Source organism: Xiphophorus couchianus, chromosome 12 (genome assembly GCF_001444195.1).
Source record: "Xiphophorus couchianus chromosome 12, X_couchianus-1.0, whole genome shotgun sequence".
Taxonomy (NCBI): Eukaryota; Metazoa; Chordata; class Actinopteri; order Cyprinodontiformes; family Poeciliidae; genus Xiphophorus; species Xiphophorus couchianus.
Window position 1 is genome coordinate 8,795,513 of NC_040239.1, and position 18,326 is coordinate 8,813,838.

The window sequence follows — 18,326 nt, forward strand, 5'->3', positions numbered from 1 at the left end:
AATGGTGGTCTGCTTCACAGCTGTCCAAACACACATCACTGTCGGGGCAACTTTCATACAGTGACACAAATGATGTGTTAGGTGACTTTAATGGGGATAGATTTTCTTTGCATGTTTAATGGTTTGCAAAAAAAAAAAACATACAGATTTTGAAAAGCTTGTTTTTGCTGTCAATTCAAAATAATGTAGTTAATATTTGTCAGATTAGGGGATGTCCATCCATCCATCCATCCATCTTCTTCCGCTTATCCGAGGTCGGGTCGCGGGGGTAGCAGCTTCAGAAGGGAGGCCCAGACTTCCCTCTCCCCGGCCACTTCTTCCAGCTCTTCCGGGGGAATCCCGAGGCGTTCCCAGGCCAGCCGAGAGACATAGTCTCTCCAGCGTGTCCTGGGTCTTCCCCGGGGCCTCCTCCCGGTGGGACGTGCCCGGAACACCTCACCAGGGAGGCGTCCAGGAGGCATCCTGACCAGATGCCCAAGCCACCTCAACTGGCTCCTCTCGATGTGAAGGAGCAGCGGCTCTACTCTGAGTCCCTCCCGGATGACTGAGCTTCTCACCCTATCTCTAAGGGAGAGCCCAGCCACCCTACGGAGAAAACCCATTTCGGCCGCTTGTATCCGCGATCTCGTTCTTTCGGTCATGACCCAAAGCTCATGACCATAGATGAGGGTGGGAACGTAGATCGACCGGTAAATCGAGAGCTTCGTTTTTTGGCTCAGCTCTCTCTTCACCACGACGGACCGGTACAGCGCCCGCTTGACAGCAGACGCTGCGCCAATCCGCCTGTCGATCTCCCGCTCCCTTCTTCCCCCATTCGTGAACAAGATCCCGAGATACTTAAACTCCTCCACGTGGGGCAGGACACCCCCCCTGACCCGGAGAAGGCACTCTACCCTTTTCCAGCTCAAGACCATGGCCTCGGATTTGGAGGCACTGATCCCCATCCCGGCCGCTTCACACTCGGCTGCGAACCGCTCCAGCGAGAGCTGCAGATCACGATCTGATGAAGCCAAAAGGACCACATCGTCTGCGAAAAGCAGAGATGAGATCCTAAGGCCACCAAATCGGATCCCCTCAACACCTTGGCTGCGCCTAGAAATTCTGTCCATAAAAGTGATGAACACAATCGGTGAAAAAGGGCAGCCCTGGCGGAGTCCAACTCTCACCGGAAACGAGCCCGACTTACTGCCGGCAATGCGGACCAGACTCTGACACCGGTCATACAGGGACCTGACAGCCCGTATCAAAGGGCCCGGTACCCCATACTCCCGGAGAACCCCCCACAGGGCTCCCCGAGGGACACGGTCGAACGCCTTCTCCAAGTCCACAAAACACATGTAGACTGGTTGGGCGAACTCCCATGCACCCTCCAGGACCCTGCCGAGGGTGTAGAGCTGGTCCAGTGTTCCACGACCAGGACGGAAACCACACTGCTCTTCCTGAATCCGAGGTTCGACTATCCGACGGACCCTCCTCTCCAGGACCCCTGAATAGACCTTGCCAGGGAGGCTTAAGAGTGTGACCCCTCTATAATTGGAGCACACCCTCCGGTCCCCCTTTTTGAACAGGGGGACCACCACCCCAGTCTGCCAATCCAGGGGAACTGCCCCCGATGTCCATGCGATATTGCAGAGTCGCGTCAACCAACACAACCCTACAACATCCAGCGCCTTAAGGAACTCCGGGCGGATCTCATCCACCCCCGGGGCCTTGCCACCGAGGAGCTTTTTAACCACCTCGGCGACCTCGCCCCCAGAGATTGGAGAGCCCAACCCAGAGTCCCCAGGCTCCGCTTCCTCAGTGGAAGGCATGTTGGTGGGATTGAGGAGGTCTTCGAAGTACTCTGCCCACCGACCCACAACGTCCCGAGTAGAGGTCAGCAGCACACCATCCCCACTATAAACAGTGTTTGTGCTGCACCGCTTCCCCCCCCTGAGACGCCGGATGGTGGACCAGAATCGCCTCGAAGCCGTGCGGAAGTCTTTCTCCATGGCCTCTCCAAACTCCTCCCACGCCCGAGTTTTTGCCTCAGCAACCGCCCAAGCCGCATGCCGCTTCGCCCGCCGGTACCCATCAGCTGCTTCCGGAGTCCCACAGGCCAAAAAGGCCCGATAGGACTCCTTCTTCAGCCTGACGGCATCCCTCACCGAAGGTGTCCACCAACGGGTTCGAGGGTTGCCGCCGCGACAGGCACCGACAACCTTGCGGCCACAGCTCCGATCGGCCGCCTCGACAATGGAGGCACGGAACACGGTCCACTCAGACTCCATGTCCCCCACCTCCCCCGGGACGTGTTCGAAGTTTTGCCGGAGATGGGAGTTAAAGCTCCGTCTCACAGGGGATTCCGCCAGACGTTCCCAGCAGACCCTCTCAACACGTTTGGGCCTGCCAGGTCTGACCGGCTTTCGCCCCCACCACCGGAGCCAACTCACCACCAGGTAGTGGTCAGTGGACAGCTCCGCACCTCTCTTCACCCGAGTGTCCAAGACATACGGCCGCAGATCCGATGAAACGATGACAAAGTCGATCATCGAACTGCGGCCTAGGGTGTCCTGGTGCCAAGTGCACATATGGACACCCTTATGCTTGAACATGGTGTTCGTTATGGACAATCCATGGCGAGCACAGAAGTCCAGCAACAGAACACTGCTCGAGTTCAGGTCGGGCGGGCCGTTCCTCCCAACCACGCCCCTCCAGGTCTCACTGTCGTTGCCCACGTGAGCGTTGAAGTCCCCCAGCAGAACAAGGGAGTCCCCAGGAGGAGCACTCTCCAGAACCCCCTCTAAGGACTCCAAAAAGGGTGGGTAATCTGAACTGTCGTTCGGCCCGTAAGCACAAACGACAGTCAGAACCCGTCCCCCCACCCGTAGGCGGAGGGATGCTACCCTCTCGTTCACCGGGGTGAACCCCAACGTACAGGCGCCGAGATGGGGAGCAACAAGTATGCCCACTCCTGCCCGACGTCTCTCTCCCTGGGCAACTCCAGAGTGGAAGTATGTCCAGCCCCTCTCAAGGAGACTGGTTCCAGAACCAGAGCCATGCGTCGAGGTGAGACCGACTATTTCTAGCCGGAACCTCTCGACCTCACGCACTAGCTCCGGCTCCTTCCCCACCAGAGAGGTGACATTCCACGTCCCAAGAGCCAGTTTCTGCAACCGAGGATCGGACCGCCAGGGTCCCCTCCCTAGGCCGCCACCCATCACACAGTGCACCCGACCCCTTTGGCCCCTCCCACGGGTGGTGGGCCCATGGGAGGGGGGGCCCATGTTTCCTCTTCGGGCTGAGCCCGGCCGGGCTCCATGGGTAAAAGCCCGGCCACCAGACGCTCGCCATCGTGCCCCCCCTCCAGGCCTGGCTCCAGAGTGGGGCCCCGGTGACCCGCGTCCGGGCGAGGGAACACCAAGTCCAATGTTTTTACTCATCATTGGGGTCTTCGGGCTGCACTTTGTCTGGTCCCTCACCTAGGACCTGTCTGCCTTGGGTGACCCTACCAGGGGCATGAAGCCCCAGACAGCATAGCTCCTAGGATCATTGGGGCACTCAAACACCTCCACCACGATAAGGTGGCAGCCCATGTCCGTTCTTCCTAATTACTGTAATTCTCTCTGAAATGCTTTAACTTTCAGTGTTCATGGTGATCAGACCTTGGATTTGACACTTTGTGCATATTTCCCCACTTTTTCAGAATTGGCCACTTCTCAATGGGGCTAACACATAGGGAGTTTTTTGGCCACATGTCTAAAGTTTTCCAAATTTTACATGCTTTGCTTCATGAGATGGTGCTCCATCATACTGAAAAATACACAGATCATCACTGACTTGTATCTCCATTGGTCAGATGGTGTTGTGATCCCACTGTTTATTCATTCTCTTGTTCCTGGGCAGAATTGTGAGTAAGCTCATTCTTCATGGAGGAAGCGCAACTCCTCAATGACACATAGAATGTATCAGGATGTGTCATTGTGGGCACAGCTATACACAGCTGATAATTGAGTGAGTTTTTCTTCAGAAAAAAAGTCTTCTGCTGAGATTCAGTCTTTTTTTGTCTTTTCTTGGTGTAAAGAAATAGTTGACACAGTTATCCAGCAGTCGGATGCTCAGTGTGTCCAGATGCACTTGCATCCGACTTCTTCCAATATTATGGAAACTCGACACAGGTTGCAATCAGGATTCAGTATTTCCTCCACAGGGGGAGACAGTGTAGAAAGGCATCAACTCTGTTTTATGATGCAAAAGGAAGAATGCTATTGCTGATAGAAGTGGAAAAGGCTTTTAAAGGAGAATTGTTGCTTTTAAACAATCAGCAATTAGATTGAGGAAACAAAGTGATCACATTTGGTTTACTGCCACCTTTTTGGCTTTAACTGAAAAAACAACATTGTCAGCTATCCATACATCGCTTGTTGTCTGAGTAATTTTCTAACTTTATTGTTTTGTTTGAAACTTTTCCTCCACGATCGGGTGGAGTCATTCTTTTGTTTATACTGAGAATTGAACTGACAGGGGAATATGATGAATAGTCCAGTAAAGATCTCATTGACCTCATTGAGTTTAACAATAGTACATGGAATAATTGGTGGGTTTTAGATCTCTCCTGGGTGTAATGTTAACTTCTCTTTAGAAAACAGCTTGATATGTCCACTGGTATAAAAATGCTTCTCACCTGCTAAAATCCCCTGGGAAGCGGCTGAAAGTGCTTTGTTCACAGAATAAGCTGATGCTGTTCTTGAGCAGCAAATGTTTCCCCAGAGTAATGTCAGAATGAAAAACTATGGGAGATTAGGATGAAATGTTCTCCATGGTTTTCTCTGCTGCTTAGGTAAGGATGTTTTTATAATGTTTACATTCAGCTATGTTATGACATTAGCACAACAAGCACACAAATAATACAGAGAGAGATTACCCATGTTTTGTCTGAACCATTGTCAACAAACCAGCCATGTAGTCTAGAACCATAAACACTCCTCTGGCTTTAAAAAAAATCATCATAGGGTTAATTCTTTTTCTGCCAGTGTGCTTTAAGGATTGTAGCTTTCTGATTTTAAAACATGTCAGTCATTTCTGTTTTACAGGAGGTTGTTTTATGGAGAGTTGTAAAAGAGTAAAAGTGTTGTTGCAGCATTTCCCCCTAGGTAATAACCAAAATATTTCTATTTTTGGCCTATTCCTCAGTGTAACTGAGTAAGGTGTGTAGACCTCCTTGTTCATTCACAAACCTCTTCTGCTCTCCTCAAATACCCATGTCATTTAGATTAGGGCTCTGTGATGGCCACTCCAAGACAGTACATTTATTGTCCTGAAACCACTTAGTAAAGTATTTGTTGATATGCTTATTATCATTATCCATTTTGAAGATCGAGTTCTTTCCCAGTCTTAATTCAAGATTTTCTGCATGATGACGTCTACTTTGTGAAGTGCACCAGTTATTGTTGCAGAAAAACAGCTACACAACATGATGTTCCCACTATTTTACACCATACTCCATTGTTGGAAAATGGTTCTTTTATTTAGTGTTTGGACTGTGTTAAACTTTTTTAATTGAGTTAATTGCAGGGTCTGTAATTAATTAATCACAATTACATTTAGCTAAAAACCACATAAAGACAAAATAAGAAACTTTTTTTTTAGTTCACAACCCTTTTTATTGCTAAATTATTGAATAGATAAACATAATAGTAAGCTAATAAGACTTTTTAATCTGTTATGTAGGTTACTCACCCATCAGATTGGTATAAAGTTCTATTATATCATTCAGCTTTCATGTGTTTCAGGAACCCTTGATCATTCATGTAACTTCTTTGACCAGATATTGGGGACATTGACATTAGAAATATGGGCACTGACCTTAGATTTTAGGCTTGAAAAGCTTAATTAACAAGCTGATTCCTGTGAGCACAAGTTGAACACATCAATTGCCTCTTCGAACGTCCCTTCAGATTATTTTTTTAATGGAAAAATTAACCCCCAGGGGGCTTGCAGTTTTGTTCGTTGTTTGCAGATGTCTATTATCTCTCAGATTTATAAGCACACCAAAAACACACAAATACAAAGGATATGACTGAAACTTTAGCATGCAATAAAAAAACATGGATTTCATTATGTTAAAATTTATAATGCATTAAATCTATGAAATTATCAAAATTAGCGCATTAAAATTATGGTCCTACTTTTCATATATATGGAAATATCTAGATTTGACAGTATATGGCATTAATTATTGAACTGGCCATTCTTAATGTTAAGTGATTCAGAACATTATAGGCTCTAAAAACATTTACAATGACTCCCTATTTTTCCACCAAACAAGGCTCCTGTATTTGGAAAATTTAACTTTCAGGCTCTCAATGGACAAATCTAAGCAAAGGCTCAAAAATGTAGGATGGTCTATAGCTGCGGATGACCAATACTATGTTAAGGTAGCTATATTCCTCATTCCATTTTGAAGAAACTGGGATCAAATGACGGTAAAAGGCAGCAATGTGTCATCAGACATTTACTGCCTGCAACTTCCAGTAAGTCCTGTGACTTTGATAGATAGCAACATTGCACTGTAATAAATGCTGTGAGCTGTTTATACTTCAAATGACATTTATAGCAACTAAAATACTCTCTTCATGCACTGTAAATTATTGTGGCTTCCAAACAAGACCAGGTGGTTTAATATCTTAGAATAGTTGATTACAGCTGAATCAGAGGTGAACCAGGGGGAAAAGCTGTCCGTAATTATAACGGCAGCAAACCGCTTGTCACAATGAGTTCACCTCAGAAACCATCTTGCAGTAGCAGCATTTGGATACAAAAAAAGTGGCACCTCTTACATGCAGCTTTACAAAATGCTGACCCCTTTGGGCACAGTAATACATTTGTGTTACTCTGTTTTATTGGAAAATGGCAACATGTTCAAAACAAGAGCAGAGTTCAGACTGTAGTGGGGATTCATGTAGTGCTTGCTGAGTTTTGAATATTATTGTATTTACTGTTTGTTCTGAGGAGGCGGTGGTGGCAGCAGAGTTATTCTGGTGTTATTCTCTGGTGTTATGCTGATGTGCAAGCTTGGTTCACAAACGGAAAAATAAAAACAGTCCCTGAGGTTTGAGAGCTCGACCTGCAAACATGTTAACACCTCACTGTGAAAAATTAAAGCCTCATTTTCACAGTGAGACTTCCATTTCATAAACATTTATAACAAAATTTGATTTATTTCCTGCCATAAAATATTAGTATTCTAGTGAAAGCTCCCTATTTCAGGTTCTGGACACAGATTTTCACTTTTATCAGTTGTTTAGGATGACAACCAATGTGATCAGAATTGTTATGCATCAACTACAAAACGAAGCAGAGGTAATCCCAGATGCAATGTGAATACAACAGAAGCCCATTCCCACTTAGAACCAGTCCTTTTGTTTCACTCCCAAAGCACTGATATTGAAATAAAGATATAGTGCTTTGCACCAAACTTCTGCATGGCCATAATTATGGCTTTGTTGATCTAATTGTTGATTAAATTATTGCCTTGACATCAATATTTTAAGTCGTGTGTGTATATACTGATATTGTACATCCAAATAGGTGATATGTATGCTGTCTGCAGGAGTAAACTTGTCTTTCTGTGTATGCCACCCATTGACTCTGCCTGAGATACTATTTCAAAGACAACAAGCCGCATAAAACATCTGATTTCTCCTTAATGAACCGTGTTATAAAACTATTTTCAAAGATTTCAAAGAGTGATTGGGTCTAAAAGGAAGAAATGGTGGAAGTGAGGTGAGGATAAATGGAGGTTTGTAAAGATTTGTTATGAACCACAGCAGAACATACAGCTGTACCTGGGTGCTGCTGAGATAGAGAACTTCAAAATGTGTGATAATTTGTCGAAAACCTTTGCAGAAACAGTTACTAAAGAATGTAAGTTTGGAAAAGTATGGGATTTTGAAATGAAAAGAAATGTTGAAACAGGACTTTTGATCAGATTAGTTATAGTCAGATTTACATGAAATATTTCCAGAGGCCTTTCATGACTGAATTTAGCTGGGATTAACTTGTGCTGGACTTGATTCTGGATTGAAAAAAAAATAGATGCAACTTGGTTTCTTTTCTTGTTGTAGCAGCTTTTAGTAGCAGTCTGTTTTTTTCTCTTTTAGTTATACACTTTACACAGTTCCTTAAAATAGAGTCATGATGTGAATTTGTCACTCTGCATCTTGACCTGCAGCCACCGGTAATGTTTGCGGTCTGTTTCTGAGCTTTGCTCTTAGTTTCCTCCCAGAACACCGTGCTAGGGTAGTCCACTGACTCGCTGACTTGCGAGCCTAATCCGACCTGCTATGTTTGCTTCCTCTGTGTACGTTGAAGTCAAATACTGCAGGTTCACACACATGTGTCTTCAAACGCCTGGCATTCCTCCGTTGTGGTAGTACACAGGACCCCCATGTTCCACCCCGCTGCCTCTGTGTCTTTCAGAACATGCGCGCAGCGGCAGGTCTAATCAAAGTGCTCTGTAATGCTGTTAGCTGGGTCATGTGCTGGGAACCCGGATTAAGAGCAGGAGGGCACAGGCCACTAGATCAACTTACTCGGGTCCAATCACGCTCTCACTGTACCGCTTTCCCTCTCCACTTCTCTTCTCATCGCTTAAAGTCACATGTGATGGACACTGGGATCCAAGTACCAGTTCTACTGGTTACTGGAGAGAACAGTTAGCGTAACCAAACATTCTGCTGTATGCACAGTTTGTACAGTTTTAAAAAAAGGCCATGCACATAATGTTAACCGGCTTCAGATGTTTATGGGCATGCTTTTTGTCCTTGTGTAACCTTTCACCACACACTGATGTACTGGCAGGACGTGAGCACCCTGCAGGATTTTCCCAGACAGCTCGTACTACCAAAAGCAATATTCAAAACAAACATAGTATGTGAAACAGCGCCTTTGTTTTTAAAATGGGAATATTAGAAGGACTTTTCATTTAATGTGCTGTCCAGAAAAAAACTTCTTTATACATTTCTCTGAAAGAGCCAGACTGTTGTGCAGAGTTCTAAAGTTGAATTTCATTTTTTTCTGATTCTCTGAGTTGATCGTAGCTGTTTAGTCAGAATGAAAAACTGCAGCGCCATGAAAGAAGTATGCACATGATTGTTTTTTTGATTTTTTTTTTTTTGCCAGATTTAAATGTTTCATAGTTTGAAAAAAAGAATCAAAGATAATCCTAGTAAACAAAGAAAGGAATTTTTAGCTGATAATTTTCTGTTATTACAAGTACAATCAGCCTTGCCTTGTATAATGGGTAAGTAGGGGTGATAATTGCACAATAAACCAAAAATATTGTGCCATTATTTGGATTTTGATACTTGTAAATGGTTCCTGTACATTACTATGAGCAAATTTGTTTGACTTTTCTTTACACAGTTAAAATAACTACATTAGAGGGATTTTGAGTATAAATAGCTTATGAAAACTCTTGCCACAGCATGTCAACCAGATTTAAGTCCAGACTTTGAATAGGCCACCCCCAATCCTTTTATCCATTCCTTTTTAGACGTTTTAGCCTGATTCATGCTGTTACACAGGTTCTATTTAAGAGATCCATTGATCCTATAAGTCTGACAATAATCAGGCATGCAATGCTGTTTAATTACAATAAACAGCTAATCTTGATCTGATTTCTACTAAACTCAAAATAAACACTTACGAACATGTAGCTGACGCATGCTTCTTTATGGTATGAAGGCTTGTTCCCAAGTACAGGACTTGGTACAATCATATAGGTTTTGCCTGGATTTTTTCATATGTCATCATAAACAAAATTTTACTGCACTTTTTTATAAAATTGAATTGGAATATATAGCTGTCTGTATGATTTGAGCCTCGTCATGTAAACATTTAAGTGTTTGGTAAGACTAGTAAATCACTAAAGGTTTTATCTACCGTATTTTCCGGACTATAGAGTACAACCTCACTATAAGCCGCACCTACAAATAACATTTTAAAAACTGGAAACGTACGTACATATATAAGCCGCACCAGGCTATAAGCCGCTGATATCTCCACCGCTCTCTGTTTTCCAATAAGTCTGCTATTAAGGACGCAGCCCTGCCTCTCCAACCCCGAACCATGAACTTGTTCACACCTAGTTTACGTGCAGCGGCTCCATTTCCCTCCTGTCAACCGATCCATAGCCTCCAACTTAAAAGCGGCATCTTTTTCTTCGTGTTGTTTCTATGATGAGGGGGTAAGAGTTTGAAGAAATTTCTGATGCTAGCATGTGCTTGTCTGAATAAAAATTAGCGCTTTCTTCTTTGATTTCCAATTTTGACTTCAAATGATTCACTTCCTGCTAAAGAGCCCCTTGGTGGCTGAAGAAAAATTCACAGAAAAGCCGCACCGGGCTATAAGCCACATGGTTCAAAGCGTGGGGGAAAAAAGTAGCGGTTTATAGTCAGAAAAATACGCTACTTATCAGTTACAGTTTAAGATTTATTACAAGGTTTTGACTGAAAACTGGCTTTTATATGGCCTCTTGATGGCTTTCAAAATGTTATTTAGTCTCTAAATTGTCTGTCTTTAGTTAGGACATTTGTATAGGTTCTGACAAAATGTGCTGCAGTCATCATGGATTCTTTGATGCATGAAATAACATGGCAGGCTTGTTGAGACTTTTAGACTTTAACAATCACAGTAAGACTTCATGGGTCAGTAAGCAGAGAGATGTTGAAAGAAAACACAAAACCAAGGTGGTGATGTGTGATTTTTCTCTTTGATTTAGCTTTTTCACCTTTCTCTTACAGTCTCTCAGCCTGTTTGTGCTAGTTTTTTCTGTACTCGTTAATACCTGCACCCACTTTGCCCTAGTAATACAGTTGAAAACCTCAGAGCATGCCAACTCTAGATTACCAGTCCTAGCAGCTAAGACAGAGGTGGGAAGGTTGAAGACCCTTTCAGTGTTTTGTGAGAACTCTACATTGTACAAATCACCACATTGTACATTTCAGAGGAGATGATCTTGGAAGAGAAGGTGGAAAAGCAGAAAAAAAAAAGAGGGAGGACAGATGTGAAGATATTTTTGCTCAGCGGTCAGCTGGTTGCTGGTTTGTGGAAAAGAACTGGAACCGTCCGGCTACAGCAGATTGTAGGAGGAGGGGTGGGTGGGGGAGCTAGCAGTGGAAAACTGGGAGAGAGGGTCAAGGGTAAGATGACTCCTACCTTCAGCAACATGGACACAGATGGTGGAAAGAGAAGCCCAGCTTCAAAAAACCACAGTTATTGGTAGGTCCTGATCCTCATTGTGTCGGTCATATGATGTGAAAGCGAGCCAAAAATAGTGACTCTTGCAGTTGGATTGCTGGCTCTATTTTTGTTTTAATGACACATTCCGATTGTTCTATTGGGATCTTGTTGTGAGTACGAGTTTATTCTAAGAGGTGACTAATCGTGTCTGTGAGCCTAAAAGCATTATTATGAAAACTCTCTTCTTTGTGTGGCAGCTGTTTGTTGTTTGCTTGTTCTTTGTGTGTGTGCTCAGCTGACTATGAAATAATACAAAATCCAATACTCGGGACATAGAAAATATCTGTTTGTATTGTTTTGTTCCTAGTCACTGTTCTTTTTTTAGACTTCTTGGAAACAATCATGGGTACAAACATTGAGAACAGTGCAGTGTGTCCGTCTCAGTTACTTAAAACAGCCATATAGATCCTCGAACAGGGAGGAGCCGCTCATGTCACTGTATCATTTCAGGGTGAGGAGTCAAACCTGTGTCCACTGAAACCAGAGAGAGCTGACCTGCAGAGTATCTCAACTTGAAGATTACACAACTCGAAAAGCCAAACGGTGGCTTGATTGTGTCCTCTTCTGCCAAAGCTTGGTCAATTGTCTCTTAAGATTTGAATTTCTTGTGGTGTAAGGAAAAGGAATCTTGTTTGGAATTCAACTGGTGTGTGAAATAATCTCCTAGGTTGATCAATTTGAAAAGAAATGCGAAAACATATCTACAGAACGTATCTTAAATGTGGAAGATAGGCATTGACGCAAGGGAAGCTCAACAGTGGCTCAATTTGAAATGAATAACAGCAAAAATATTTTATAGCTTCATTTTTTGGACTAAGTAAGAGCTGTAGCTGAAATATTGGTCAATAGACTACTTTGACCTTTTAGGGTGTTGGCATTCTGAACCTTGCCCACCTGTAAGCCTGGACTGGTTACCAACATTGTCTACAGGTTTTCTAGGCAGTTGTTTTTCCTCCACAAGAAAAACCAAACTTATACTTTCCCATACCACAAATTAAAATGCAGACAAGTTTTGCACTTCAAAGTACAAATTGACGCCTTCGCCATGTATGGTATGAAGTAAAATCAAGGCATTTTATACAATTTTTAAGTACTCAGTATCAGATATGATCAAATTTAATTGGAAAGAACCAAAAGTGGATCCTAGTTCAATCAGAGTTTATTTCAAAAGGAAAACAATGGTTTTATGAAAGCATTTAGTAACAATGTAAAAATAGAGGCCATAATTTTAAACATGCTTTTATTTCACAAATATATAATTTAGTACTTTGCATTCTTCATTTAATATTGAGTTTAAATACACAATTGAAAAGGATCAAAATGCAAAGATAGTTTTGTGTGTCAGGATATTAACACAAAAGCAGGCAGCTAATCTGTCAAATACGGAAGAAAAATGGGGCAAAAGTAGCAGACAAGCAACATGTTTAACCCTTTATTTGTTAATGCATGGTGGTTGTGCTACTGTGCAATAGTTTGTAAATGAAAGTTTCGCAATGAAACTTATGATTCCAAACTATGTTTATCCTTACCTAACCTAAAGTACTTTAATACTTCAGACTACTTAAGTCTCTGAAAATTTGAGAAACTTTTCCAATGTGGCTCATTAAGGACTAATCAACTCTATCTGACTTGTTTGTTTTGAGATAGCAGAGACGGTCAGTGACTGAAGCAGAGATGGGCTGACTTAGTCACACAAACGCAAAACTGCTGCAGACAGCATGGAGGAAACCTACACACACAGCAGTTTGGAGGAAAGCTGTTGTAATTTTACAATTTGTTCTAGAAAAGATAAAGTAGAAATTATTTAACTTGCGACCTTAATGTTCACAGTTTTAGTCCAAGTCATGGATTACATTGAAGAGTCATTTCAACTCCACATAATTCAAAAAGCTTTTTCCATCTCTTCCTTTTGGCTTTAAGACCTTTTTATTGAAATGTCAGAAAATGTCCTGGAATTTGTAAAATATTTCGCCACCTAATGAAGTATTGAGAAATATATCACTGCCTCAGTCTTTGTCCATCTCCTTGGAATTTAACACCGGTGGAGCAACTGCACCTCATTTTATTTTCTGTTGCTGCTGCTTCTTTTTAGATCTATTTCAGCTTGTTCACATCCCACCTAAAAAATTAGAGAAAGTCCCTCCCGGAATCCATCTCTACAATCAGTCAATAAGCCTTCTGCAGACGTTGGTTGATAAGATTAAGTCTCACTGTTGGTTCATATTTCCTTTATCACACCTACATCACTTCTGCAGTGAAAGCCTTAGGAAAAATACATTAGGCTGGAAAGAAATGACTTATTCCCACATCAATTTGATCTGCAAAACTTAGCAGTCCAAGACGGAGCTGATTTTGTGTGGAACAATTCAAATGATATTCAGGCATGCTTTTGCTCCCTGAAACAACTCTGACCATCTTGTTTTCAAGCTTTTATATGCAAATGATTCCTATTGCCCCAATTGTAAGATAAGAAACAAATGATAACCTTAATTTAAGGGTGCATTGATTGTTTACAAAGTGAAACCCTGTAAGTAAGAGTTTTTGCAACTTTATAAAGGCTGAAAGCAAGACCACTTACAATGCAGTTTTATTTTGTAGGAAAATTGCTGTCCCTGTAGCATTATATCTTCGAATAGGAGAACTTTATTGAACAATAAATATTTCAGAATTTATTTTTTTTTTGTTTACCTTTGTCAGTGTTTCCCAACCCTGGTCCTCAAGGCACTCTGCCCTGCATGTTTTAAGTATTTTCTTGCTTCAGTCCAGCTGATTTCAATTGATGACTGATTAACAGGCATTTATTGAACTGCAGTCAGTTGAATCAGGCACATTAAAGCAGGGGAACCTCTAAAACATGTAGGACAGTGTGCCTTAAGGACCAGGGTTGGGAAACATTGCCTTTATGTCACAAAGAAGTCTGACGGATGGTCTGTTCACTATAGAGGCGTCTTTATTTATTGTTTTGCTTAATTCTGCATTGCAGAAAGAGAGAAATGAGAGGCTTTATGGAAATGTGAGCATAGGGCAAAGCTTTGAAGATGGTGTTGAGAAGCAACATGCTCAGTTGTTGTCATTCTTAAGAGACCCCCCACCTTCCTGATCCGAGCCTTCTGATCTTAGCATTGTACAGTGTGTGTTTGTGTTTGGGTTCCGAGAGACAGCGCCTCCCTGCTGTGAACCAAAGAGTCGGTGGGGGCAGGTGCAGCTGACGCAGATTGGCTTTTTTGTAGGCAGGACCAGATCGAGGGGGAGGCAGAAAGGGACATGATAAGTGAGAGACTTTGGAGGACAAAGCCGCAGGACCTCAAGAAGTGCAAGACCTCTGGAATAATTAACTGGTGCTTTTAGAGTTCACAGATGAGATGTGAGGACGAAGGTACCTACGGGTGAATTATATTGTTATGGAGTTTTATCTTATGTGGGGCGTTTTTAAATAAATGTTCATATTAGTATAAAGATTTAGATGTGTAGATGGCTTTTTACTATTCATCACTTTGTAAATTAGTGTAGTAGAGCCTGACCTCTGCAGAGGACCTCAGCTCATTTACAAATTCATCACCTTTATCAGTGTTGTCACTATTTTATGGAAATTTGTAAGAATTATGCAGAGAATGCTGTTTCAAGCTAATGATGTCCCTGACAAACTGGAGACATTATCTGATTTTCTCCAGCGTCAGTAATAGTTTTCATAATTTCACTGAATCACAAAATGGTTTCTCCTTAAAAAGCTGTGTTAGTAAAGTGAAAATCACCAACACACAAAGCAAGAAAAAACATGCTACCCAAAGACACAAGATTTAATGCCGAGCATAACTAAGAAAAATTTAACTAACACAAAATTTATAAATTTTTGGGTTAGTGTAGGTTATGCACCTGCCTAATTTATGTCTGCTTACTGCAAATCAGTAAGTTAGCAAATTTAACAATTGTCCTTTTTATTAAATGCTGAAACATACAATATACAGTTTGCTGCCTGAACAAACAGCAGACCCCGCCGTCACACTGTTGTTTATACTGGTGGTGTAAATACTGTTAGATGTTTTTCTTATTTGAACTTGAGAGACTTACAGTCTTCTTAAAACTTTTATTGTGATGATTTATAGGAAGTTTGATGTGAGCTCATTTGATGCTTGTGCAGCATAAATACTTGTTGAACCACGGTCTAATTTTATTATATTGGCCATCCTGCTGACTATAACCAGACATTTAAATAAAATAGAGATAGTCCGGAAAATCTGACATGTCAATAGCAAGTTTGATAAACAAACCTGACCATGCTGACTAATGTAAGCAACTGCCTAAAAGTTCTTAATGTTCTGTGCTACTGAAAACAAAATACTGCTAATGTTGTGTCCTTCTGGATGCAGTGAAGAACAAATTATCTTCCAACAGCCTTCCTTGCAGTTTTAAAGTCTTAATACAGCAGTATTTAAAACATGTTGCTTCTCAGTAGTTGAAATATCCCAGCTGTATTTTTATTTTTTTCTGATTTTGTCTGCAGCAAAACAATATGAGTCGCTGTGTCTCAAGCACTTTGAATTATCTCCGGCTGAAAGGTGCTATATAAATAAAGTTGCCTTGCCTTGGGGAAGTCAGTAGATGGTTTTTAATAACCCTGTAACCAACTATTTGTTTAATTCTGATTCTGTTTCACTGTCATAAAAAATTATAATTATTTCATCCCTATTGCGTCTGAGTTATTTTTCTCGTTCTCTATGTCTTTTAGCGTTCTCTATGTCTTGGAGAACTATGGCACTTGAGCAGTGAAGTCTGGTCCTGTGTCTCGTTGTCTACAGCGAGTCTGGTCTTCTCGCTTCATTGTGTCAGCGACTGAGTGCTCCTATTCCTGCCCACCAGAGCTCAGCGACATAAAGACACACTGTTCAGCGTGTTGATAAAAGGGACAATTGTGGCAACAAGAGAAAGGCAGAGAAAGTAAATGGAGGACTGTAACCAAATACTGTTGAGATGGAGTCGTGGTTCTGGTGTGACGACCTTTTGTGGCAAGAAGAAGAAAACGATTCTGAGTTCAGTAAAAAACACCTGAGATGAAGATTAAGCCCATTCTTTTCACTTGCTGTTAAACTGTTGCTCTCTAATGGCACTCTCTAGCTCTTGTGTGCCAAAGAGGCTTTTAGATTAATCTGCTTCCTCTGTTTTGTTGTGGCCAAGCTAAATGGAGGTGCTCCTTAATCAAACTGTATTCTTCTCTCTCCCAGAGGTGCGCCTTCTCCTCTTAATCTATCAATGATCAATTCCATACTCCGACCAGCAGAACACCTCGGCTTCTCAAACCTTTATTCCCCATAGCCCGGTGTGTTGAGTGCAGATACGCTCCTTTAAGAGGCAGTCTCGGCTCAGCTGGCTCCGCTGCACATTTCCCCCCACCCCCAAGCCTGTTAGCTGGTGCTCTCCTCCTCCTCCTCTGTCCGGCAACACCACCTCAACCTGCTGATTTCCTCATGCTCCTTCTCACTGCTCCTCTTTTCTTGTCATCAGCTGCTCTCTTTCTCACTCATGTCTTGAATTCAGACTCAACCTGTCCTTTCCGTTCCCTCTCTCTGTTTCTGTGTCATTTTGTCTTGAAGCATTCATTCATCTCTGCCACTTCTCCATCTTATGTTTAGGTAAGGAAACACAAAGGTGAGTGGACTATATTTACTGCCTCTGACGCTTTGTTCATGCTTGCCGGTTCGTCCTCATTGTCCTTAATTATGAGTCTTTCTTTTTAACTTGGTACGCCATCTGTTAGCTACAGCCACTCTGTGTCCTTGGAGGCATAAACTACAGTTTTTTAATGCTTCAGGTGCAACAATGCTGTTGTGAGTCATCATGTGACTCTGTATGTGTGTGTTCATTGTAGTTGTGCTGAAAGATGAGTCTGCTTGCTAAGAGGAGGGGGTTGAATCAGCATGTGGAAAGCGTAGCTGCGTGTCAATGCAGACTTCAGCTCGTGACACTGTTTTGCACCAGCTGTGGTGCAGTGGCATCCCAGGCAGATTAATGAGCATCACACAGCAGTGACAGCAAATGGTTCGTACAATAATCACACTAAGTAGTTTGCACACAAGTTGTTTTTTTTTTCCTTCTTTTTTTTAAATGGCTGCCACACCAGATGCTAGAGGTCGGTTTACTCTGGACTGTTAACTTGAAGCTAAACTTATGTATGTATGATGGCAATATTGGAATAAAAGCATAAGTATAAATGTTTAGAGTGTTGAACTAATGTGACAGAAACTGATTACAGCTGGAATGCAAATTGAGTTGTCTTGTTTTATGGTGTACATGTGGTAACTCAGTTGACAAGACCAAATGTCCTTCAGGTGACTCTCCAGGTAATTGTGAACCCTAATTGAATAGTTGGAGCCAGACTTCAAAACTTGAGCTGGGTGAGAGTTACATTGCGGTATTAAAAGCAATACAACAAAAAAAGATAAATTAAACAGCATAGTCTGCAGAGTTTTAAACTTCTCTCTGTTTTGCAGTTTTCTGTCCCTGTCTTGTTGCATTGCTCCCAATTTCAGATCTAAAGTTTCTACAGTTCTTGTAATTTTTTCTTGTTGATATTCTGAATTCTCTATAGAAATTGTATGTAAAACATGATGTAAAACAAAAAAAAATTAGTCTTGTTACAAAATTTGCTGTATTTGTTTGCAGCTTCTGGAAACGGTGGTCCTTTATACATATTTAGATTTTTAAAAGACTTCAACCTCTGTCCTTCATAGAACATGCTAGAATTTGAAATGTTGGCTAACATCTTTCTGAACTAACCATAGACATATCTCAGTGTGCCACAAATTAAACTGTCTTCTTTTACTTACTTACATCTCTTGAGACTTTTTTTGCTCAGTAACAACTTCAGCAAGGAAGAGTGTCATTAGCAGAAATCTGCAGTGAGTAGTGTGTTTGGAGTTTTGAGTTTCCAACTGGCCAGTCAGTGGTCTGAGCCAAATCAAACTAAAAATAGAGCAATTTCTTTCCTCAGACGATTTCTCGGTCGCCTACTAAATGTTGAGATACTAGATGTTCTTGTAGCATTTCAA

General features: G+C 42.2%; 1 protein-coding gene across 4 annotated transcripts in view; it reads left to right on the top strand.

Annotated features, from left to right (window-relative positions):
* slc20a2 (solute carrier family 20 member 2) overlaps positions 1-18,326 on the top strand; it is a 56,929-nt gene that overhangs the window by 10,371 nt on the left and 28,232 nt on the right. The window contains exon 1 of one of the 4 annotated variants that reach the window (XM_028032680.1): positions 11,153-11,262. The exons of 2 other annotated variants lie outside the window; for them this stretch is intronic. The gene's annotated coding sequence lies outside the window, so the exon portion shown is untranslated. Of the gene's footprint in view, positions 1-11,152; positions 11,263-16,702; positions 16,927-18,326 lie in introns of those variants that run through there. One more of the 4 variants, XM_028032678.1, reaches the window with a different exon arrangement.